We start from the raw sequence: 24,790 nt of genomic DNA, 5'->3' as shown, positions 1-24,790 counted from the left end.
TTTACTTGCACTTTAAATAAAAGAATCTGAAAATTGAATGCGTGAGCTTGTATTTTGACAAGAAGGATCTGTTTAAATCTTCCTCAAAGTTGTATTGCATAAAATTTAAACCAAAAACAAAAGAAAAAAAGCCACATTAACTGGGTTTTTTAAAAGGCAACGTTCTTGTTTTATCTTTCAGCCCAAGAACTTGCCAGTCAAGATGAAAAACTTCTTCTAATGGAATCCAGCTTGAAAGCTACTCAAGAGCAGCTAACTGAGCAAATAGCAGAAACAGTTCGCCAAGAACAGAACAGTAGAAAAGCCCAGGCAGAGCTGAAGACAGTGACGGAAGGGATTATAGCTTCTGAAGAAGAAAAAAATGATTACAAGTGAGTTGCTTTTTAGTATTTCAGAAAGTTTAACTTTACGTACTGAAATCAAGTCAGTCCTTTTGACTTTAATTGCTGAATATTTAACTCTCTATTTCTTGCAAAAGGTTACGCGTCAATGTGCTAGCTTGTTCAATAAATTTTTGGTTCCAAAATAGATAAAGTTTAAATTTGTAACATTTCTTAACTGAAAAGGCACATGTTGAAGATTGTAACTGTGCTCTCCAGATGCTAAATAATGATGTGGTGGTCAACTTTCTTGTTAACCATCAAGAAATGTTCAAGGTAGGATGCAAGAGAAAGAATGCACTGTATTTCTGTAGCACCTATCTGCCAATGGCATTCTCATCTTTCTCCTTTTGGAGTCCAAAGGTTACATATGGCTCTTGTTGCCTTTCTTTTTTGTTAAAGTAGCAGTTATAAGCAAGACACTATTAAATTGTGAGACATTTAGGGTAGAATTTTTTGGTCAGACTATCGAGCATGTAAGGAACAACGAAGAAAAGTCAGAAACATCTATGCTGTTTTGAAACATTCATGAAAAATGTTCTTAGTGAAACATCTTCTAGCATTTAATTTCTGTTTTCATCTTTATGGAATGATTATACCTAATACAATGTTTTCAGATTTCATCATTTACTTTTAAAATAAATGTTAGTTACTTTTTTGAGCTTTCTGATAAGTACTCTATTCTCTCTTCCTTTTGCTTGATTTTTTTAGTCTGTTTAAAAAAATAATTATGAAAGGATCATAGCTCAGATGAATCTCTCTCTCTCTCTCTCTCTCTGTATTTGTCAAGAATTACACTTTACTCCCCAAGCTTTGGTTCAATTGAGTAACCACAGTTAAATAAAGCTCACACATCTAAACTTTTTTATTCCCCTGTCACTCATACCTTTGAACACAGTCCTGAGGCCAAAACTAAAATGTGCATTTGATATTAACTGATCTTTGGAAGCCAAATTCTACATTTATATTACTTACTACATATCTTGATATATCTATCAATAGGATTTTAAAATATTACATATGATGAACGTTAAAATTCTTCTTGAAATTATAGTTTATAAAGCTACTTAATAATGTTAAAATATAAAAGTAAAATTTTAAAAATTTATTCATGAGTAGTTTATACCTGTGTTTTAATCCAGTGGTTTAATATTAAAAGGCTTTAAAATAATTATGCAATCTAGGATGAAATTTTATGTGCTTCTAAATAAGATTAAACACTCAGATAAACCCCATTTGCCATTAATATCCCTTTAGTTAGATGCCAGCACTCAAATAACAAAAAAGCCACATTTAACAAATATCACAAGGTAGAAATTGGTACCAAGGATTAAAAGCATATTGGGCAAAGTTTCTTTGGGAATGGCTACAGTAATGTACCATTGTTATAAATGTTATGGTCTTTTAAAAAGCTGTATTATGGAAATAATGCACTTAAGATATATTTAGAGAACAAGAAATACATAAAAACGGTTGTGAACACTAATATAAAGCTAATGATAGTGTTTGATGTTAACTTAATGTTATTAAAATGGTGCCAACATTTTTTTCTTCAGTTAAACATCACTATAAAGGCACATTATTCAGTACATCCGCAAAAAAATCACTTTTGATCTGAAAACTGCCATGCAAAGATTTACTTCTAATCTTGAATTTTATAAGTAAACAAAGCAGACAGTGATTCATCTAGTTAAATTACAATGATAGATCAAACCTAAGTTCTAGATACTTGATCTATTTTTATCTATTTTATTTTCAAATATAGCTTGATGATGAAATTAAGTAGAATATCCTCTCAATGCAAAATTGCTGGCAACTATACAAATGTCATCTAAGAGAGTAGTTAAAACTGTAACAGTATTTTTTTAGTCTGTTTATTACAATCTCTAGCAATTAAATATCTTAAAAGTCAAAAAATTATAAATATTATTATGACATGTTATAAGGAACTGTGGTTGATTATCAAAGAGACTGATACATGTTCATAATCAAAATAATGATGATTTCCTAGGAGAAATCAGTTCACTTTTCTTTTAAAATATAGCCTCAACATACATTGTCACAAGATATACCTACATGTTAGATACATGTATCTTAACACGAAAAAATATACTACTATTTAAGTGTGAAATAAAATCGAAGCCTTTTGGCTTAGCAAACAAAAAATTCAGTTCACTTATTTTTATTTTTTCCTCACCCAATCGACAGGTGGCCTGAATTGATCAAATATGCCAATTGATTTGGTATTGGACAGTGCCAGACACCATGATGTTCACCAGTCAGAAGAAAGAAAAGCCACATCAGGTGTCACAAGGCATGAAAGCATTATAGTTAGTTTCTTTAACCAATTATCCCTTTATTTGGAACAGCGTTTGGATTTTGACTGAGTGGTGCTGGGTGAAATGCATGGAGCATAGCCTGAAGGTCAAAGACTTGAGTAATTTCTAGAGTTTGCCATCACAGTAGACTTCGATGCAGGGGGCAGAGGATCTCACCAGAACAATATATTCTGGAACCTTTTCCCAAAAGAGGAGAAACTCACTACTGAAATCATGATTTTATTTATTTTACAAAAATTGAAAAAAGTGGAAAACCTAAAACATGATTTTCAAAATGTGTTGAAATAAGTCATAAAAACAATAACTTGAATGTAGATCTTAAGGGATCTGCTGCAATTTGAAATAGACATCAGTGTCCTACACTTATCTTTCTAATAGTGATAATGTCTTCAAGTGACTTCTTGATAAGTAATTATCTCAAAATGATTTCCTTCGTTCACTTACTTTGGAACAATCATCAGAACTAGCCAGGTTCCTATACCCCCAAAATCTCTTATTAGGTTAAATCTTTTCTTAACTAAATATGAAACGGTTAAAAAGAAGCATGCAAAGAATTTGGCAATCAAAAGGAAGATTGTTTTAACATTAACATGTAACCTGTAAGTTATTGGTTCCATAAAGCTGAACCTTTAAAGAACACATAGGATTTAGATTTTATTTTTCCCCTCCTTTTGAACTGAACGTAGAGAACACACACCATATACTCAGTATAAGCCTGTTACACTTGAAAGATTTGTTCTGAAAGTCCAGGGGGAACCTGGAAATCGTAATAATTTGTAGTATCGATTCAGTGAAGCTATGCAGCTGGGGCCTCCGGTGAATAGACAGGAATAGACATTTTATTGATTAACTTTTACAGTCATATTTTCAAGACTCCGCTGCAACATAATTTTCACTTCCTAGCTTTGTGTTGCTGCATCATGAAACTTGGATTCCTCTCTCTTAACATTTACCCACTTGAGGAAAAAAGTATGGACATGTCTTGCCAGGGTTGTGATCTACAGAGAAGCAAAACTTTCTGGAAAATGATTTCTCTCAAGTGCTATTCTACCAAAACAGTAGAAAGGAACTAACTGTTTATAACAGTTTTTGGAAATATCATTATCGCAGCTATTTGGTAATTAAACTTCTTTGTATTTTCCTCATTCTTTTCATATTTAAGAATCTTCATTTTTCCTTCTCTAACTTCATGCATGCAACTATTAAAATGAATTATCTTGTGATGGCTTTGTTTTTATTCATTTATACTTTATATCTTATTAAATGTGAGCAGTAAAGAAAACTTATTGGAATAATAATCTGTAATTTAATCTGGAATTAAATTTATTAAATATTAAATAATTTGAGCCCATAATTTCGAAGTATGAAAATAGGAATATACACCTACTGGACATATGTAATATTTCTCTAGTCCTGTGAGAGTTTTTAAAATTATTTAAGCAAAAAATGTTGTATTTGCACAGGTGAACATACTGCAAATATTCTGTGTATAATAATATGTTTATTTACCTCAAAATTTTTTTTTGCATTTTTGGTCACTGGAGCAAGTTGCAGATTTTCCACTCTGGTTTACATATGTGGAAAATATCTCAGTGTAATTATATCTAAGAGCCGGTGACAGAGATATTTAGACATTAGATTGGATTTGAAAATAGAACTTTTAAAAAAAATGTCATCAATTCCTTTTTGTAAAGTCATATTTGCATTTCTTTTATTAGGACTTTGCAAAACCTAATGTTAGAATAAATGGATCCAAAGATAAACTTTCGATCTTCAGGAGCTTCATGTGACTACACCAGAAGATATGCAATACAATTAAATTAGACCAAAATTTTATCAATGTTTCAATAGATATGTAAGATAATTCCTATGCCATGAAGTTTATGCCTTATAGATCTAATTTTAGGAGTTTATTTTTATTCAAGATCATTGACAATTAATATGAAATTTTAGTTCTAAAATTCATAGATTTCCTTTAAAAAGTATTCAAAGCATTTTAAGCTTCTAATTTACTTCTCTTTTAATCCAAAATAAAAAATTGAGTAAAACATCCCATCTTAGCAGTGAGAGTGTAAAACTGATAAATTGTTCTCATTACATTGAATATTAAATTTTTTTAGGATATTCAACAAGTTTGTAGTCTTTTATTGATTTTCTAAAATACAAATATTGAGAATCTGCTTCAATTTTTCTTACGTGGAACATTCATTTATTCTGTAAGAAGTCTTATAAAAACTTTTTTGTGCAAAATATATGTGTAGACAATGCTTGAAGTTCCACAGTCATGACAATTAATATAGCACATTAATGAGTTTCAAGATATTTCAGTTACATATATGCAGCTATGCTTTTTCTTCTAATGGAATAGGACTTTTGTTTATAATGCAAAGATGTTTGGAAAAACTATCTAGGAGTTAATTCTTCTCCACATGAAAAGAACGAATAAAATAATGTATAAAGAATACAGGTTATTTTCATAACGTGTGTGGCTCTTGGAAGACTCATACCCGTGTAATCAAGTATGTGTTTTAAAGTTATTTACCAAAATAAAGAATGCAATTAAGACAGATCAAGTAATAAACATAAAATACAAAAAGTCTGAATTGAGATTGAGTTCAATATAATCCTGTAGAGGAATCCCCACTTATTGATCAATTTTAAAGCCCATGCATAACACTTAGAAAGATAAAGTAAGCAAGGTCAGATAATCAAAGCATTTAAATAGTCAAAACAGCCACTGCCACTGTAGACTGCTAAAATAAATCCATAATACAAATTGCTTTAGCAAAAAGTGGATGAGCAGCTGATCTCCCTATTGAACTCTGATACTGTTCAGTGACTACTCTGGGAAAAGAATTGGGAAAAATGCCTTAAAGATCAATATTGAGTGAGATGTAGCAGGGATTCATTCTGAACGTGAAAGCATCACAGGTGTGAGAGTGTGGACATCTTCAGGAGGTGTCATCAAGTGGGGATTGTTTAATACAGTTAAAAAATGCCATCTATGCCTGATATTGCCAAACAAGAGTCACAGAAACACTTTCCGAACTACTTCAAGAAGTTGTTTGAAGGGGGTGTCAAACAGCTCTTGGATTTGAAAGTATGGAACTTTGACCTTATAATGAAATAGTAGTACAGCTACTTATTAAAGGAAATTAATATCTCTCTAAAAATTTATTCTACATAAACTCACATCACTAGTACATAGTTGGGATGTCAAATAATTAGGTGATGGTAGTCTCTCGTTCACTGCAGAGGTATAAAAATTAATTGTAGAATAGGGCATGGAAGAAATATTTTTAGAATTTTGTGGAAATGGAGTACCCTTGTTGTGAGTCCCTTTTTGAATCTTGTTGCAATTTGGGGAGTCCTATTTTTAATGAGTGTTTGAATTCTACAGGCTAATTATATTCTTGGCTCTAGTTAATTCCAATGGGAGTTTTCAGTACATAGATGTATGACCAGCAGAATTAGGTTTAACACATTAAACTACTTTTCTTATAAAATTTTAGTTTAACTTCTACTTAATGAGACATCTTCATGGCTATAATGAAGTTTTGTGGGAAACTGAATATGATTTTGCATAAATATCTGCAGTTTTATTATATTTTGGAATAAAGTGATTCTTCAGGCCAAATGAACAATAATGTGATTTAATTATTTCCTACTTTTTCTCAGGTTCCCATAGGTGTCATCCTTATGTCATTATCTATCTTCATAGCTTCTAAATTTATCTGCATGTTCGTTACTTAAAGACTGTTGTGTCTTGATAAGCACACCAATGGGATTTTCCGCACCTATTTTCCACAAAATATTTCTGAGGGGATATAAGCATAGTCTCCCAATAATTTGAATGTAGTATTTAGAGCTTTACAATATTACTGATTGAGAGACTTCATTTCATTTCATTTTCAAAAACATTTCAGTATTGAACCTCTCAATTAAATGACATAAAACACTAAATTCATTTAATCTATTTCCTTCTACAACAGAGAAGAAAGAACTAAAAAGAAGACAGGCTACACTAAAACAGAATTTTCATATCAAAATGAAATATGAAAATCAGGTTGGAGGCTGAAAAGTTGCATAATTTAGGTCTCCTTGTTTCCATTCCCTTCTCACTAGAATGAATAGCTATTTGCAACTATTGTAGTTGCCATGTTTGCTGTATGAATTGCTGATAGCTGCGATTTTAATGGTAAAATTGTGAAACAATATTCATAGTTGTCAGAAAAAAGGTCATTCTATTTGCATTCATTAGGAACCTGGAGGACCATGCAGTCTGTGTTTCCTTTGGGATGTTGCAACTATTGATTTATATACAGCTGTAGGAAAAATTAATTAGGATTATATTTCACTTATTACTGCAGGCTGTGTAATAGGAAAGAAAAACATTTTTTGCCAGAAAGTTGAACAGAAAAACCTAAATGGAATTATTGTTTCTTAAATCACAACTACTTTATCGTGTAATTTTTCTTTTATAATCCAGTTAAAGGCTTAGTGCATTTATGGAAATTTAATTAGCACTTTGAAAAATGAGTGTTTTAGTACATATCCTATAATAATAATGATAATTCAAATTAAGCAAAAGAGACATTTTCGCCCCGTTAATTGAAACTTTCCTTTCTCTAAGCTAAGTCAATGTGTATTTGTCTACTGTGAGTTCGCAGGCAATGGGAACCTTTTGCCCAAAGAGTTAAATCAAAAACCAAACAGGGACCAAGATCAGGTGGACTCTCAAAGTGAAGAGGAAAATTCCAGAAATGAAAGTTTTAGAAGTAAAACAACAAGACAAGCTCACTTAAGTTTTAACATTTTCCACCTAAGAAACTGTTTATAATTAGATTCTTCTGTGAATTTAATACTTCAAATAAATAGGAATATGTCACATTGACAATATTCTCAGTGTGATAATATTAGATTTGAGATTATTTTAAAAATATATATTTGACTTCTTTCTATGAACACCATGCATACTCTAAATGGAAAAATATTGAATTCAGTTCTCCACGTTGTTTATAAGTGACAGATGTTTGAGATTAATCAAATTGTAGTCACTTCTAATTAACAGCAGAGAATAATTTCGAAATGGGGCAGAACCAGATGACAAAGGATAGTTTGTGTGTGTTCAGGACATACTTTATGAATGGAAACACATGCCTATTGTGACATTTCTAACTTGAAAATTTTATTACCTCCCCTATTGTCTTTTGGATATGTAGCATTTTAAAAGAAACCCACTGTCTGGCCTACGGTGGACACTCAGAGGTAGAATTGGCATGTAGGGAAAAAGAAAAATCAAAGACAGGTCTTCTGATGCCCCTATAAAATCTAAAACCACAGTATTAAAGTCTATTCGTGATTTTGAAGTTCTTAGGTTTTATGAAAGGCATTTGTAAGAGGTCAACAGCAAAACTGGGTACAAATACAGGCTGCTTTTCTACACTTTACAGATTAAATATTGTCTAAAAAATTAATGCCTAGGATTAAAAATATGTTACTTCCCTACTCCAAAACTTTCAACATAGTTTTTCTTAGCTGTGACCGTAAGGATCTATTCCTTAATGTACCTAGTAGAATGTAAATTGGGGAAACACTTTGTCCTCTGCTTCTCCACTTCAAATGCTAGGGGTCCCTTCCAGAGAAAGCAGTTTTTACCTTATTAATATGGAACTTTTCCTTTCCAGAGTGATAAGCAATATTTTCCCCCATGGCACGTTCTCTTCTGTTGTAAAAATTATATGAGGTAATTATACTGAGATTCATTGCAAGTCCTTGGTTTTTGTGGTGAATCTAGCTTTCCCACTTTGTTTTTTGGATAATACTGTGTTAAATCAGTAATGAGATAACAAAGAATTTTATAAAATCATGGGGTCTAGGGCTAAAATTTTGAATCACTTTCTTAACTAAAACAAAATGACCAGAACTGTATTTCTTAGGAAAATTTATTTATCAAGCTATATCTTGGCCCAAACTTATTGAAAAGCTAAGGTTTTAGAAACACTGTTTCTTTGGGTTGAGAGGGACACAAAAAATATCTAAGATATGGTTCTTTACCATGAAGTACTCATAAGCTAGTGGGGGAAAATTCATGGAAACAGATGTTCACAAAATTAGGTAATGTGTGATTTGTTTGATCTGATTTAAAGGAGAATTATTGTGGTAAAGAAACAGTTACTCCAGAAGGGGTAATTAAAGAGGCAATAATTGGTAACTGTGTTTTCGAAATGTGTAAATATATGACAGAGTATTTTACATGGGCAAAAAGACCAAGAAGCAAAACGCAATGAGAAAGTATAGCTTTGGCCTAGAAAACGGTGAGTCGTTTATTTGAGTGTCTAAGAAGGCAGGATGAAACCACACTGTGGATGGTCTCTATGGCTGTTTTAGGAATTTATAATTTGCTTGGAAGTAATGGAGAGATTATGGTGAGTTGTGAACAGTCCAGTGCATATGAACACACTACTGTTAGAGAAGCAATAGTTTGAATCTCTCACGCTCTTTTTTAAACATTTCATCTGGAATATTCCTAATCGCTATTAAATATTGACGTCTTAGGCCGGCTCCACCCTGTGGCTGCCTCCTCACTCATTCCAGACTGAATTGTTACATACTCTATGCCTCCATGGCACCCAATGCATACTCTACTACAGTGTGCATCTCATCTCACTATACTATAGTAAAGGCCCATTTGCCTCACTGGATAGCTTCGTGTTTATTACTATGTTCCTAGACTACTACCATCTGTTAAGTAATTTTAGTTAAATTAATAGTGGATGAAGGGAATGAACTTACCTGTGTGACTCCTCCAATATGTCGTGTGTCATCTAGTGAAACATGCTGAGTTTCTGGCCTGACTCCTAGTATGTATTGAGAATATCAAAGGAAAACTTGAATTTTATCAACGTGTAGTTTAACCTCTAGTTTCTGTATGGCTTCAGACAACCTACTGAAGACTAAGGGAAATGGATTTGGAAAATGGAAGCTTTATTGAAGTAGATGGGGGGAAGAGAGGAGTGCTAGATTGCAAAAAAAATAAGAAATAAGTGTATAGCAAGCACCAGGTGCTCACAGTTTTGCTTTCATTATTTGGTGATGCTATAGTCTGAATATTTGTGCCCACCCCCCCAAATTCATATGTTGAAATGCTAACCCCCAAAGTGATGGTATTACTAAGTGGAGTCTTTGGGAGGTGATTAGATCATGAGGGTGGAGCCTTCATGAGTGGAATTAGTGCCCTTATAAAAGATGTCCCGGAAAGCTCCCTTCCCCCTTGCATCATGTGAGGGCACAGCGGTAAGATGGCTGTGTAGGGACGGGAAGCAGGCTCTCACCAGACATGGCATCTGTCATTTATAGGCCAACTGGTTTATAGTATGTTCTTATAGCAGCCCAAACAGACTAAGACAGGTGGGGAAAAAGAAAGGAAAAGAGAGAGAGCAGAGTAGCCGATTAGGATTGAGGAAGTACTACATCCTTATCCAACAGAGACTTGGTCTAAGGATCTAGGCAGAAGATAAGTGGACACGGAGGAGACAAGAAGGAACGTAGTAATTGACGGGGCAAGGAATCAGGAGATAGAGCAGATGTTTATGAAGTGTAAACATAGACACTTAGAAGGATCTCTTTTACATCTGAGAAAAAACACTGGTCGGGGACAGGTAAAGCAATAGGGAAAATTTGAGGGCAGATCAGGAAAATGAGAATAGTTTGTGAAATAAAATCATCTGAAGGGATGAATATAGCCAGGGTTTAGAGGACTGAGCAGGACTGTCAAAAACTAGTAAAACCTTGAGCACTGAGTGGAATATGAGAAGATAGCTTATACCAAAGTATGCTTGAGAAAAATCAGACCCACAACACATTGAGACTTTCTGGGGCAAGGATGACTGGATTTAAGTGAATTTGAAAATACCAAAGTCATTCAACAACTATTTCCTTAGGTCCTACCATGTGTCTAACGCTGATCTAAGCCTTGGGTATAAACAGTAAATAAAACAACTAAGTACTTGCCCTCACGGAGGTTATATCCTAGTGCAGAGTCAGATAATAAAAAAGAAAAAAATATTAGGTAAAATTACACAGGATGGGTTGTATCTTTCATCTTCTTCATCATCATATTAAACGAGACTTGGTTGTTAGGGACGTGGAAGTACTTGAGTGCACAGCTTGCTCCAGTTCTGGGAATAAACTTTGCCCAGGGATCCATCCCTTTAGGTTCCGTGATTTATCTGCTTTCTGAAGACTGGCAAGGGGAACATTTTAAGCTTACTTATTTCGAAAGCCCTGAAAACTTTACAGTAATGACTGAAAAAGTGTTACAATGCATGCCCAAATCACATTTTCACTGTTTTTTGCAGACATCTTGCATTTTTTTCCCTTCTTTTAATTTTGATACAACTTTAAAATCTGTCCCGGCTCTTTCTTCCCTTTGTTCTCCTCTTTCCTCTTGATCTCATGGCTTCACTTACAGAGATGACGCCAAAGTGTCGGAACCTCTGGGCCCTCTCACTTGGGTGCCATGAATCCTCTCATCCCCATACTTTCTCGGTTCCTGGTAAAGTTCATCTAATTTTCATCTTAAAATTATTTTGTCGTTTATCATTGTTGCTGTTGAATCTCTCTCCTTTCCCAGAGGTCTGAACCATCTTCCTCACACTCCATTCATATAAAACACTTAACCAAAGATAGATCCAAACTAGTGTTGACTGCCCTGTATCTGCATTGTTCTTGATTTGAATTAAGGTAGCAGGCAAGCCAAGGCTGGTCCATCGTTGTTAAACAGACATCTCAAGAGAGCTCAGAAGAATCCACTCAGAAACCAATTAACTTAATATCTTAGATAAAAATTTTAAAAGAATAAAACAGTGATAAATATAGACTTTAGTAAGGCTTTGTACGTACTTATCACAGTCAACAGCAAATGTTTCTATGATGTGGTACCTAAGCTACCTACCTAACTGAAGCCATGCTTTTAGTTGCTAATATACCTAATGCTGACTGGGAAAAATTTGGTTTTGTTTGCATGTTTTGTGTTTTGTTTTTTTTTTTAACTCTAGAGCTGACATGTCCTTTTTTATGACCCTAGAAACTTTCCCAATTTCATCCAGCAGCTCTCTTAATTGAACACTATCTGATTACCCCCCAATCTGGGGAGAAGACCTCAGAACTTTGTAACTCTTAAAATATTTTGAATGTAAGTGAAGGTCGAACTCATACATAACGGAATACCTTCATGCAAAGCGTCACAAATGACTTGCTTCTACAAAATAGAGGTTGGAAACTACGAGAATGAGTAAGCAAAATGTTCATCGTCTACTGCCCTGTAAACTTAAACAGGTGGAATGTAATTAGGAGGAAATCTTGCATTTTGCGATGCCCGATAGCAAATCCCAGTCTGGAAACAAAAAATACATTGACAGCTCTTGGATAATCTAATTTAAGCCTGAACTAAGGCAAAATTATTCAATATTCTCTAATGATAATTCAAAATAGCATAAGTAAAGAGAATGCATGTCATTTATTGAGTACTCAATAATAGACTCTGTACTGGTTGCTTTGTATGCATTGTTTCATTAGTCCCCATATTGAAATCAAGATTAATTAATTAATTGAATATTAATATTATTGCTATTACTTCAGATAAGGAAACTGAGGCCTGCAGAGATTAAAGAATTCACTGATATATCCATAGCAGAGATTTAACCTCCTGTGCAATTAGACCTTGAAATTTATATTTTCGACCATTGAGCAAACTACATCAATTTAAAACTACAAATATACAGTGAAGAAAAACTAAGTTGACAGGTAGAGAAAACGTAGAGTGCCTATTTAAATAATAGCTTCTCGAGTCAGAGAATTCATTTCATCAGTTGCGGATTATACCAATAAGCAAATCGTATTGCTAAAATTATAAATTATAAATGTAGTGAGAAACAAACAATGAAAATATTATAAAAATAAACTTTAAACAGAAATAGAAAATTCTAGCATGTCTATTATAAGATGTTCTAGAAAGAAAGCCTTAACTACAGATAAACCAATCCTGGCCAGTGGACCAAATTATGATGCAATTTAAGATGTTTTGAATCATAATGATGTAATAGTCCCACTTGCCCAGGATATTTCCCAACAATAACTATTATTGCATACACACATACATACCACACACAACCACAAGGATGTAATTTTAGTTAAGGAACTAATGCAATTGCAGAATCTTGAGCAATATAACTTTTACCTTGACACTGGATATGGTTCTATATATATTTACATGACACTTAACAGAGCTAAGACTCCAATATTTTGAGAAAAATTCTTAATATCCATTCCCCTGTTTCTCTAATTTTCTTATGAAGTGAAATGACATTCATAAATACATTTTCAAATCTAAAATGCATATTAATGTATTTTTTTTGCTAAATCCAAAAAGGATTGAGGAAGACTTGAAATGAAAACACACTTTCTTTTCCAATAGAAATAAATGACAACAAAACAAAAAAAGAATAAGGCAAAAGTGGGAAGAAGGCATAGTGATTATAGGAGGAACCCAGCTATGGAAATCACTTAATTTGTACACTTGACAATTAAATTAATACTGGGCTGAAAATCAGTGTTTCTGATGATTGAATTAAGGATGCTGGAATCTTACTTGAGAGAAGGGACGTAGGGTGAACCGGAATACTGAGATGGGAAAGACTCTAAGAAAAGGAGGGAGACTCATGCCATTCCACCATTCTGGCAAAAGTTGCCACTTTTGTGTTTCCAGTGGGGACGCAACCTGCTTTGGAAAAGGCTAGTAACTCCAGTGGCAAAAGGGGAATAGAGACAAATTTTAAAAGGCCAGAATAATTGTGTCAAATCATCAACCTTTATTATTGTAGAGAAAATAAGTAGACAGGGATTTAATTTCTTGAAGTTCCAAATAGGACTGTGCTCCCTTTCTGACCCTGCAAAGCTGGGTTTGTGCGCTCGTCTAAAAGTGTTTTCAGGAGAACTCGCTTTTATTCTCAAGTTATGCACTTGAATAAATATACATTGCTTTGCCTAGATTTATTTTCTTTCTAACAAATAAGTCAGGATTTTCTGGTCTAATGTCTTACTGTGAATAGCGTTTTTTTGGAGAAGTAAAAAGAAATTTGTGAAATCCCGTCTGTAGGAATGCATGGATTAGTGGCTCTTCATGGCGCCTCCACTGCTCTCTGACCTCAGGATGCTTCCTGTTGAGTGGGACCACATTAGCCTTCTGCAGCCAAGAGAAGATTCTTTGGGACAACAGTGCTTTCTATGGAGCAGTTTCACTTTTTCCCTGATGGATCTGGAAATCTAACTACTTTTAAATTCAACTGTATACTTCCAGACAAGCAAAGGTGCCACAGTGCTATGTCGCTAAGTTCAAGGGAATTTATATTAGCATTTAAGAAACAAATAGGCACAAAAGGAAGCAAAAGAGGGAACAACGTTGATAAAATGAAATAAAGATGCCGACTTGCATTTGTATTGCATTTTAGCTTCGTATAGACATTAGAATTTTAATTTGTGTTATCCTAACACAAATTAATATGTATCAATTATTTAGGTTTTCAGGAAGTTCCATCCACTTCTTTTTATTATGAAGAAATCAATGTTACCTCAATATATATATATATATAATAAATTAAATATTTTTAAAAAATCAAAATAGATCCTTTCTGTGAACCATCCCAGGTCTAGTGTAGAACCGGGGCTGGAACACTGATTTTCTTTTTCTGTTTTTTTCACCCCAAAGCCCCCCAGTACATAGTTGTATATTCTTCATTGTAGGTCCTTCTAGTTGTGGCATGTGGGACGCTGCCTCAGCGTGACTTGATGAGCAGTGCCATGTCAGCACCCAGGATTCGAACCAACGAAACAGTGGGCCGTCTGCCTGCAGCGGAGCGCAAGAACTTAACCACTCGGCCACGGGGCCAGCCCCTGGAACACTGATTTTCTGATGAACCTCGAAAAATTTCTAATTAGGAGTTCTATTAAATACAATCCAAGTTTTGTAAAAATATCTTTACCAAAGGACTCTGTATTTCCACTGCATATGGCTTCACATGAATCTGAGAGTTGAGGTTCAGCAGATAAGCAGAGAATGTAAAGTGCAAAACGATTCTTACCCTTAGGCGCATATTTCAAATATGTTATTCTGTGCTTGAGGTTAAAGTAAATTTTTGCTCATGCAAGAAATAAATTATGTTTAGGCAAAATGTAGTATATTATTTTCTTTCTTGTAATTAATAAGTGGCCTTGAGGATTCGAAATTGCTGAGTAGCATGATAAAGTACTTGTTAATGGAGATACATTTATCCAAAGAAATATTTATTTTTCCTGAAATGAAAGCCTCTTCAGCTACATTGTATCACATAGTTAATCTTGCCCCCACCCCCCAATGTTCAGTACATATCAGACCACGTAAATTACATAGTAACACTCAAAGCTGAGCTTGACTGGGCTCAGGAGAAAGGCCACTTTGCACAACAGAAACTTTTAGATGTCTAGGCTCAGTTGTTCTCAGTTGGATTTCACTACAGCCTGTAAGGGAACAGAGCACTCGGCTGCTCATATGGGAAGTAGACAAAAGATAACAAATATGTTCTTTTCAGCGGTAATACAAGTACTATTCTTAAAGGATTATACTGGATATAATTGTAAACAATATGTATGGTGAACTCCACATAAAATTCACATTGATAAAAAAAGATGTAAAATTAATACACTGAATGAATTACTTCTTTTTCCTTAAAAACAATAGAGTACTCAAATAATAGAGCACTGTCTCATAATGGGTTGTGGAGTCAAATAGACCTGAGTTTGAATCCTTGTAAGCTATCACCACCTTGAACAAATTACTTTACTTCTCGGACTCAGTATTTTCATCTGTAATTTGGAGATAGTAATATCTTCCTCATGGGGATGTTGTGAGAAAGCAGACAGTTTTGCAGAGGGCATACACTGTGCCTGACACAGTCATGGCTCTCAATAATTGGTAGATGTCATCAAACTGGAAATGGAGGTTCTTTTTTATCACATAAAGGATGCTGTGATTTTTCTAATATCAAAATCTCTACCATTAACCTCTGTGTTTGGATATGCTGGATACAAGATTAAACAGATTAATGTATTTAGAGGATATTGTCATTATTTCTGTCTCTATAAATGGATGTAAAATACCTTCTGCAAACCCCAGAGGAAGGGATTTTTTTGGTGAATTTCAACTGTTCTTATGGGTTATTGCCTGACATCGGCTCTCAAGAAAAACAAAGGCTTTTCCCCCCAAAGCCTAGCAGCATCCTATCTGCAATATTATTAATTTCTTTAGAGAAAAGAAAAATCTGGTTCTCTTAGAATTGTCTAGAAGTATTCCCTTTAAACTTGCAGTCTCTTCAAATTTAGTATTTTGCAAACTATGTTAGATATAGTTTTAACACAACCCTTTAGGACGAAAGAGATTGATTAATTTGCTGCTGACAAGAGTTCACATTCTTTTTGTTTTTCTCAGAGGATGCATCTGCTTCCTATTCTGAACATGGTTCTACTTACAATCTAATTGCGGGACCCTACACTGCTCTATTATTTTCTGAGTCTGAGCCTACATTTTAGGCCAATCATTGAAGAGCACAGGAAGAGAAGACTTGGAAATTGAAGGCTACACATATACATACTAGTCGCGTTATATATATATCAGTATAGCTGCTTCATATTGTGTAAGCATGCAGTTCTATGCTTTAGGCTTGTCCTCAAAATTTCCGGAGATAGGTCAGAATTATTGTCTCCATATGAGGTGTGATATTTGTCATCTAATGATAAATGGTTGAGTGATTTAAGCATTTACTTTGGCTTCAAACTTACTTTGCTCCTTTCACTAGGTCTTGGGCTATATTGTTAGAATATTTTGTCCAGATGTATGAATGGAGACTTTGGAAAAAAATCATTCAGCTCCTTTTAAGTTTAACTACTAATATATCACTATGAGTAGGAATTAAATTAGTATCTATGAAACAGTAGAATGAATGAGATACAATTTAAAACAAGTATTATGTAAAAGCTAAATTCAAATTAAGATTCCCTCTTCTCCACATTAACTTAGTGAATTTAAGTTTTGTTGCAGTATCGTCTCATTTCCTAGAATGGCTGCTTATCCCAAATTTACTAATATATACATATTCCATCATAGATTGGAGTTAAAAGGTTTGGAGAGATTGAACTCTTGGAAGAAGCTTGGTGCACACGGCAGAAGTCTTGAGTTTTTGTTTCTTCTCTCTAGTCTTCAAATCTTTAATTAGGAACTTACCTAATCATTTCTTCTGCTTAGCCTCGGAAACCTTACTGCAAAGGTTAGTACAAGAGATGAATCCGACCTCACAACAGAATCATCCGTCTAAGAATTAGAGGGAAAAATCATTCAGACTCATTTTGTCAAATGCTCTCTTCTGAATACTGCTTTAATTTATTACATTTCTAGAATCATTGGTAATATACTAAACATGCAACAGTGAACACTTATTAAAATAAGTACTTAACATCCTAAAAAGAATATTATTGAAAACTTTCATACACCATAAATACAATCGAAAGCCATGATTTCACAACTGAACAAAATGATTGAGATGAATGATTTAACTCTGCTGAGGTCACATAGCAGATCAGCTGCAGGTTAGAATTTTAAATCCAGGACTTCTAACTTTGAGGTCAGCATTTATTCAATTATGTTGTATCTGACTCTTACAATACCATAAAATTTAAGAGAATTTTGAAAAAATTGTGTTTTCTTCATTAGTCTTGATCTTTTCCCCCAGTGGTTAAAACCAATGATCCCTTTATTTAGTAAGCCCCCCAAGGGCAGGAACCATGTCTTCTGTTCCTCTATATATTCTCAGCCTTTAGTATAGTATTCTGCATGAGTAAGTATCCAATAAGTGTTGACTCAGAGGACAGAGATCATTTTTTAAAGCAAATATATGATAAACCTCAGATGGTTGTCCCCACAGGGCATGTCTAATTTTCCCAGACATAGAAATTCTCGCTCGGTCTCTTGCAAGGTTTCCTCTTTCTGTTTCATTTTAATACATCAGGGTTTTTTTTTCTTTAATTATCTCTCCAGGAAATTCTTTGGTAAAATGTACTGGACTTCCTCTAAGAAACACTGACACTGGCCATGTGATTTTTCCTGTGAGTTACAATTTCATATTCTTTCCTTATGTTTGGAGATTGAATTAGGAAAATATTAATAAAGCCACAGTAAGACTTGTAGGAATATGATGAATAATCAAGAATTTTTATTCTTTGTACTATATTTTATATAGTGTAGTATTCTATGTAGTGGAGTCTACAAAATGGAAAATTAGAACATTAAAACTCAGGATAACTCTTACAGAAGAAAATCTAAGGGAAACAACTGACAAGGTAATCTTTACTTTTACAAAATATATTCAAGACATAAATCCTCCATCGTATTACTTTATATTAATACTAATAAGTCACTAAGAGACTTTTAACATAGGTTAGTCTAACATTTACCTGAAGATATCATAGCTCTTGATAAGTATTAAAAAATTTGGTTCATGCATGAACTGCTAAATGTAAGTGCATTCCACTTTGTTTGAACAACAATGGAAAGTCTTACTGGTGACATATGTGAAGACTAGATTTTTTTCTATAAATCCTATTTAAAATGTTCTATAAATTTCAGATATATTCTTAACTCATTCACAATATTTTTCTTCTCATAGATGATATGCACATAAATACAGTTAAATCTGTTTATCTGAATATGTACACACATATATGCATATGCTGAGTTGGTGACGTTACTAGAGAAACCATAATACTCTATTCAAATAAGACAAAAAATATACATTCATAATAGCTAGGCTTCCTATGATAGTATCTCCACAGCCATGCAGTGGTCTTTTGTTTATATTTCTTTATATGGACTTTGCCCTCTGTTTTTAAGAAACCATGCAGAGTAGTTACCATCTAACTAAAATTATTATATAAACTTAGTATTCATTTATTCATTCATTCATTTTGTCTACTCAACAAATATTTATTGTCACTTGCTATGTGCCAGGTACCTTTTGAGAACCTAGAGGGTTATAGCAGGAAGCCAGATAAAAAAAATGTCCTTTTCCTGATGGAGCTTACATTAAACGGAAGAGACAGTCACAAAATAAAGTTATCTATTTCCATTTGTGATGAGTTCTGCAAGGGAAAAGCACATTGTGCAATCAGAGCGTATATAAAAACAACTTAAACCTCAACTGTATAGTCTTTTATTAAAAAAAAAAAATCAGTAATAGTTTGGTTTGCAAGCCAAGAAGTTTCGTGCGACCTCAGGTGGTGGTTTTGTACAATGCTAGATAGAGCACGCATTTCTTTTTTGGGGATGGGGACTTTTTGGGAGTTGTTATCTCATGTCCTTGACAAATTTTTAGATATTTGTTTAAAAAAAATAAACCACATAATTTTAAAACTTAGAAGTTATAAAAATGACTCTCCAATCTCTCCCTTCTTTAAGAGAAAAAGAAAGGTGAGCCTCAGCATGTTGACTCTGCATAGATTAGCAAGTGTAGACCAAAGGTATTTCTAAGCAAGAAATATCAAAGTAAAGCTTATGAAGGTTCATCTAGAAGCTTGGTCATATGGGTCAACTCATGTTTTGAACAAATGGGGCTTATGAAAAAGAAACTAATGTATTAACAGCACAAGTCAACATCCTTCTAACAAGAAAGGCCATTAATAGCCTTAACACGTAATTATAACATGAAAGAAACATGGCTAACATTAGCATGTGATGTGTGTAGAATAACATTTTATTAGTTTCCCTTTTTAAAATGATACAATTACATTGTGTTTGCAGCCAATTTAAGTCAAATTACTCATGATGGTATCTTCACAAAAACAGCTGTCTTAGATTGGATTCCCTGGAAACAGATTCGGAAATGGAGAGTTCTGAGTAGAAGTTCTATAGGGGGTACTCCGGGAAGACACAGGAAGGCGGGCCTGGGAAGGGGATGGTGGAAGCTGTTCAGCTAACTCCAGTCTGGATGCCACCAAGACATGTGCTGATCCTGTGGAGCTCCGTAGTTGTCCCAATTGAGGAAAAGAGGTCAAGCCTTCGTATTCCTGCATCATCCAGGCATTGGCTCCAGAAAGGGGCATACCATTGGGCCATTTCCAGGGAGGAGACTCAGCTGGAAGCTGTCAGCCTCTGATAACATTTCTAGCAGCTGGGAGATGGATGCTTGGTCCCTGTAGAGGAGTTTCCCTACAACCACCTACCATTATAAAATGTAAAATCTAATTTAGAGAGACTCTATCACTTTAAGAGCAAATAAGTTACACATATTTGATACATTTTCTTCCATCTTGAAACTACATTCCTCATCTACTTGGTTTTCTACTATAAAACAATCTGTTCTGCCAAACAACCTCACCTACAAATAATACAACTTAGAAAACCCAGAGTTAAGGAAAAGAAACAAACGCTAAATGGACAAAACTGATAGCACAATAACTAAAATGTTAAAGTAGTAGACAGTTTCTACTAAAGTGCTTTCATTAGTATTATTTCATTTGGTACTCAGACAACATACTGAACTCATATTATAATTTCGTTTTTGCTATATGGAGACATTGATGCACGAAGAGATAATGTGTCTTAACTAAAATAAATGATAGAACCTTGAATTAAACCATGTCTTTTGATATCAGGTCCCCATGAGCAGCAATATTTCCTTTGGTAGGTGATGTTAAGGCTGAGGCAGAAGCAGTTTCATCAGAAGCCAAGCTTGCTGTTCATAAATATCCCCTTTCAACTTGTCGAATGCAAATAAATTTTTGTTTAAAGTATATTCATCTTAAAGTGCAGATTATAAAATCTCACTATCAGAATTCAAAAAATATCTTAAATATCAACTAGGAAATACTCAATTAAGTTCTACATTAAGATAAATTTGATTATGTTCTTTTTTCAAACTCAAAAAATTTCTTGCCTCAAATTGCTAAAGGCAGTGATGTCCAGTAAACAGTAAGTTCATTATTAACATATGTTTTGAAGAGTCAAAAATAGTATGAGTGTCCACCATGTACCATTGACTGCAACAGGTGCTGGAAAAAGAGTGATGAAATAGGATGAATTGGAGTGCTCCCCCCATTGGATTTGTATTCTAGTGAAGAAAATAAACATAGGGAAACAAGCGGATGTGATTATTTGAGATGGTAAGAAGTACTTCGAAGAAAATTTCTTGAAAGGTACCAAAATAGAGGATATGGGTGAAATACTTTATTTTCTATCTGAGAAATAAATAGTTCAACTGGACTAAGAAGGGGCTAGCATTCAAATGCTAGGGGATAAGCATTCCAGAAACAGTAAATTACAAATCCTTGAGACAAGGATGAGGTTGGTCTTCTGGGGAAGTCTGACCGAAGGACTGGAGTATTTCGAATGAGCATGGAGTGTGAGAGTTCGGGCCGGGGAAGTGGACAAAGGTCAGATCAGGAAGAATCTCAGGGGCCATAATGAGTTTGTTCTATTTCCAATCAGAAGCCATTGGATTTTAATCAGAGAATGATTTAATGTGATAACTCCTTTTAAAGGATTACTTGTGCTGCTGCATAGAGAATGCGCTAAAGGAATGCAAAGTGCCTTTGGTACACAGTTTGCGTGAAAGTTAAAGTCTTTTATCGAAGGAGTCTTTGATTAACATCTCTTTTCCGATAGCCTGATCAAATTCCTACAGAACAAAATCAAAATAGGCATGTAAGTACTTAAACTTATCAATGGTATCATACCTCAAATTAGAAAAACTTCAGAGCTATGAATTCTAGATTATTGTCACTGTTGTTATCAAATGTAAGAGCATCCCGTGAAAGTTCTTCTCGAGATTTCCACATTGCCATATTTCATGTACATGAAGTTTAATAGGAAGTTTTGTGATGTATTTATGAAAGATATATACCCAAGCAAAGAACAATTTGTGAAAAAATAATGGTGCTTACTGAATGTTAAAACATGTTAATAACTTTTAAATTCCACAACAAATGTCATTGACCAACTGCAATATACAAGCCTCTACGGTGAGATTTGAAATGTTAGAGTCAATAGGTATTTGCTATTATATTCTCTTATAACATTCATCTATAAGTAACACATCACAAGATAATTCTATATGAATTTATCCATGCTTTTTAAATATCCATCTTGTGCTCTGACAGTAAGTCCTGTGAATACAAAATACAGACTTGTGGGTCCAACCAGTGTACAGTACTTGGAAGATAGTAGGCATTCAATTACTATTTGGTAAATAAATAAATGAATGAATAAATGAATAAGTGAAATCTAGCCTAAGAGCAATAATGGATATTTCTCTTCCATAAATGAATCTCAAAATCATGCACCTTTTATTGCGTAATCCTTATGCCAGGCTTTGAACCTAGCTTGGAGTGATTCTATTTATGAAAATAATGTCATACGCAGAAAAATTGGTATAACTATTCTGTTTTAAACATTACAACTTAGGATTTGCCTCATAACAAATCCTTTTTTTTGGAAATTTACACTGCAATTTAGCTATAGCATTGATTTTTTTAATCTGTACTTCCCAAGACATATCTCAATGAGATGTATTTCTCAATTGAGCACTTTCCCACTGTGGTACTTGTCCTTTGTTTCTTGTCCATTTTTATTAGTTTTTGTTCAATATTTTTTCTTGAGACCAGTTTAAGTCATAATATTTTTCTTAACTTAAAAACACTATTCACTGAGCTTTTGATCATCATATGATAAACCAATGTAAGTATACTGATTTATAGAATTCTAATTAAAAACAAATCACCTTGACCTTATAGTTATTTCATGTAAGTTTGCATTCTTCTTCAGACTTTCTGAAATTTCAGGTAAATTTGCATTCTTTTTAGAATATTGAAAAGAGCATAGAGTTCCTTATCACTGTCTTTGAGAGTCATATCAGGAAAAGCTCCTTTGGAAGATAAGTAATTAAAGTCACACAGTACGCTCTTTAGAGGTAGAGATTTCATTCCCTCAGGTCAGCAGTCAGCAAACTTTCTTTGTAAAGGGCCAAATAGTAAGTATTTTAGGCTTTCCAGGTCAAGAGGCAAAATTAATAATATTATGTAGGTTATGTAACAAAAGAGAAAACAGATTTTCATAATATTGTTATTGGTGAAATTCAAAATATAAGAATAATAAATTGGTGCAGTCACTACGAAAAACAGTATGCAGAGTCCTCAAAAAATTAAACATAGAAATATCATATCGTCTTGTTATTCCACTTATGGATATTTATCCAAAGAACACAAAAACAAGAGTTTGAAAAGATGTATGCACCCCTACGTTCATTGCAGCATTATTCACTATAGCCAAGACTTGGAAGCGACCTAAGTGCCCATTGAGGAGCAAATGGATAAAGATGTGGTATATATACATGATAGAATACTACGCAGCCATGGGAAACGATGAAATTCAGCCATTTGTGACAACATGGATGGAACTTGAGGATATTATGCTAAGTGAAATAAGCCAGATAGAGAAAGACAAACACCATGTGATGATTTCACTCATATATGTAAGATAAACAAACAAACAAACACATAGATACGAAGACCAGATTGGTGGTTACCAGAGAGAAAGGGGATGGAGGGAGGGTGAAAGGAATAAAAGGGCACATATGTATGGTGACGGATGGCAACTAGACTTCTGGTGGTAAACGTGATGCAGTCTACAAAGAAGTCAAAATATAATGATGTACACCTGAAATTTATATCGTGTTATAAACCAATGTGACCTCAGTAAAAAAATTGAATACAATTTTTTGGTAGTATAGGTCTACCAATGAGAAGAATGGAGCTCTTTTTTAGGAGATGATGTTTTGATTAATTCAGCTTCAAAGTTAATGTTCCTTAGGATCAAATAAATTACAATTATTCATCTATAAAAAACTTCTTAGCTTGTAGAACATACAAGAACAGATGGAGGCAGAAATGGCACAAGTTGTGGTTTTTCACCTCCTGCAATGCGGGAGCAAGAGCAGAGTCAGACACCAATCTCTCTCTCAGCATTAGTACTGCTACATCTTAGAAATGTTTGTATGTCTTATCCTTGCTATCATCCAGCTTAACATATTTTGTCATTTCTGATGTCTTTTTTTCTGTAATCTATAAGTTGATCTAGAAATGTTTTCTTATCTCACAAGCAGTTATTTACAAGCTACCATTCATTTTCTTAATTCCGCTGTGCTCAGAGAACATTCTAAGTTTACAATCCTTCGACATTTCACGAGGCTTATAATATGATATATTCAATTTTTAATATGATATATAGTATTCAATTCTGCAAATGTTCACTTTTTTCTCAATATTCGCTGTGTGCCTGAAATTAATATATTTTCTGTATAATACAATTATGACAATTTTAAACTCTGTTCTACCGCCTATTAAGTAAAATGTATTTGATTGTAGATTTTTCTATTTCTCCTCTCAGGTATCTTAAATATTTTTGACTATTACGGTGCTGCATTAGTGGATGTGTACAGATTTAGAATTTAGATCTCTTTCTGGTAGATTAAAAATCATTATGAAATGCTCATTTTTATCTCTATGATTTTCTTGTAAGTGCTCTTTGTTTTGAAATTAAATACCCTGCTCATCAGTGTTTGCTATATTTTCCATCTTGTCCCCTTAATCATTCTGTACATTTATAATTAACATGTGTCTTTAATAAGCATCAGATACTTGGGTTTTATTTTATCTACTACATCTATGACAATATTTGTCTTTTATTTGCAGTATTTAATCCATTTACCAATAACCATCAATATATTTGTGGTTATGTCGTCATCCTACTGTTTGTTTCCTATTTTCCATATCTATTTTCATTCCTTCTTGTCTGGTTTCTTGTCTTCATTTTCATAACACAAGATACTATAGCATTTTTGTTTTTTCCTCTATTAACAGGTTAATTGTATATTCCTTTATTATATTTTAATGTTTACCTAGACATTAAAACATGCATTTGTGACTCATTAAAGT

At 33.7% G+C, this 24,790-nt stretch overlaps 1 long non-coding RNA gene across 2 annotated transcripts in view; it reads left to right on the top strand.

The window, feature by feature from the left end:
- The first annotated feature begins 237 nt into the window (after window positions 1-237).
- The window catches only part of LOC139039879 (uncharacterized), a 65,793-nt gene continuing 41,240 nt past the window's right edge, over window positions 238-24,790 (top strand). The window contains exons 1-2 of one of the 2 annotated variants that reach the window (XR_011493106.1): window positions 241-371; window positions 17,844-17,911. This is a non-coding gene — a long non-coding RNA (uncharacterized lncRNA). Of the gene's footprint in view, window positions 372-17,843; window positions 17,912-24,790 lie in introns of both variants that reach the window. The other variant, XR_011493107.1, reaches the window with a different exon arrangement.

Source organism: Equus asinus, chromosome 12 (genome assembly GCF_041296235.1).
Source record: "Equus asinus isolate D_3611 breed Donkey chromosome 12, EquAss-T2T_v2, whole genome shotgun sequence".
Classification (NCBI taxonomy): domain Eukaryota; kingdom Metazoa; phylum Chordata; class Mammalia; order Perissodactyla; family Equidae; genus Equus; species Equus asinus.
This window is presented reverse-complemented; position numbering and strand designations above follow the sequence as displayed.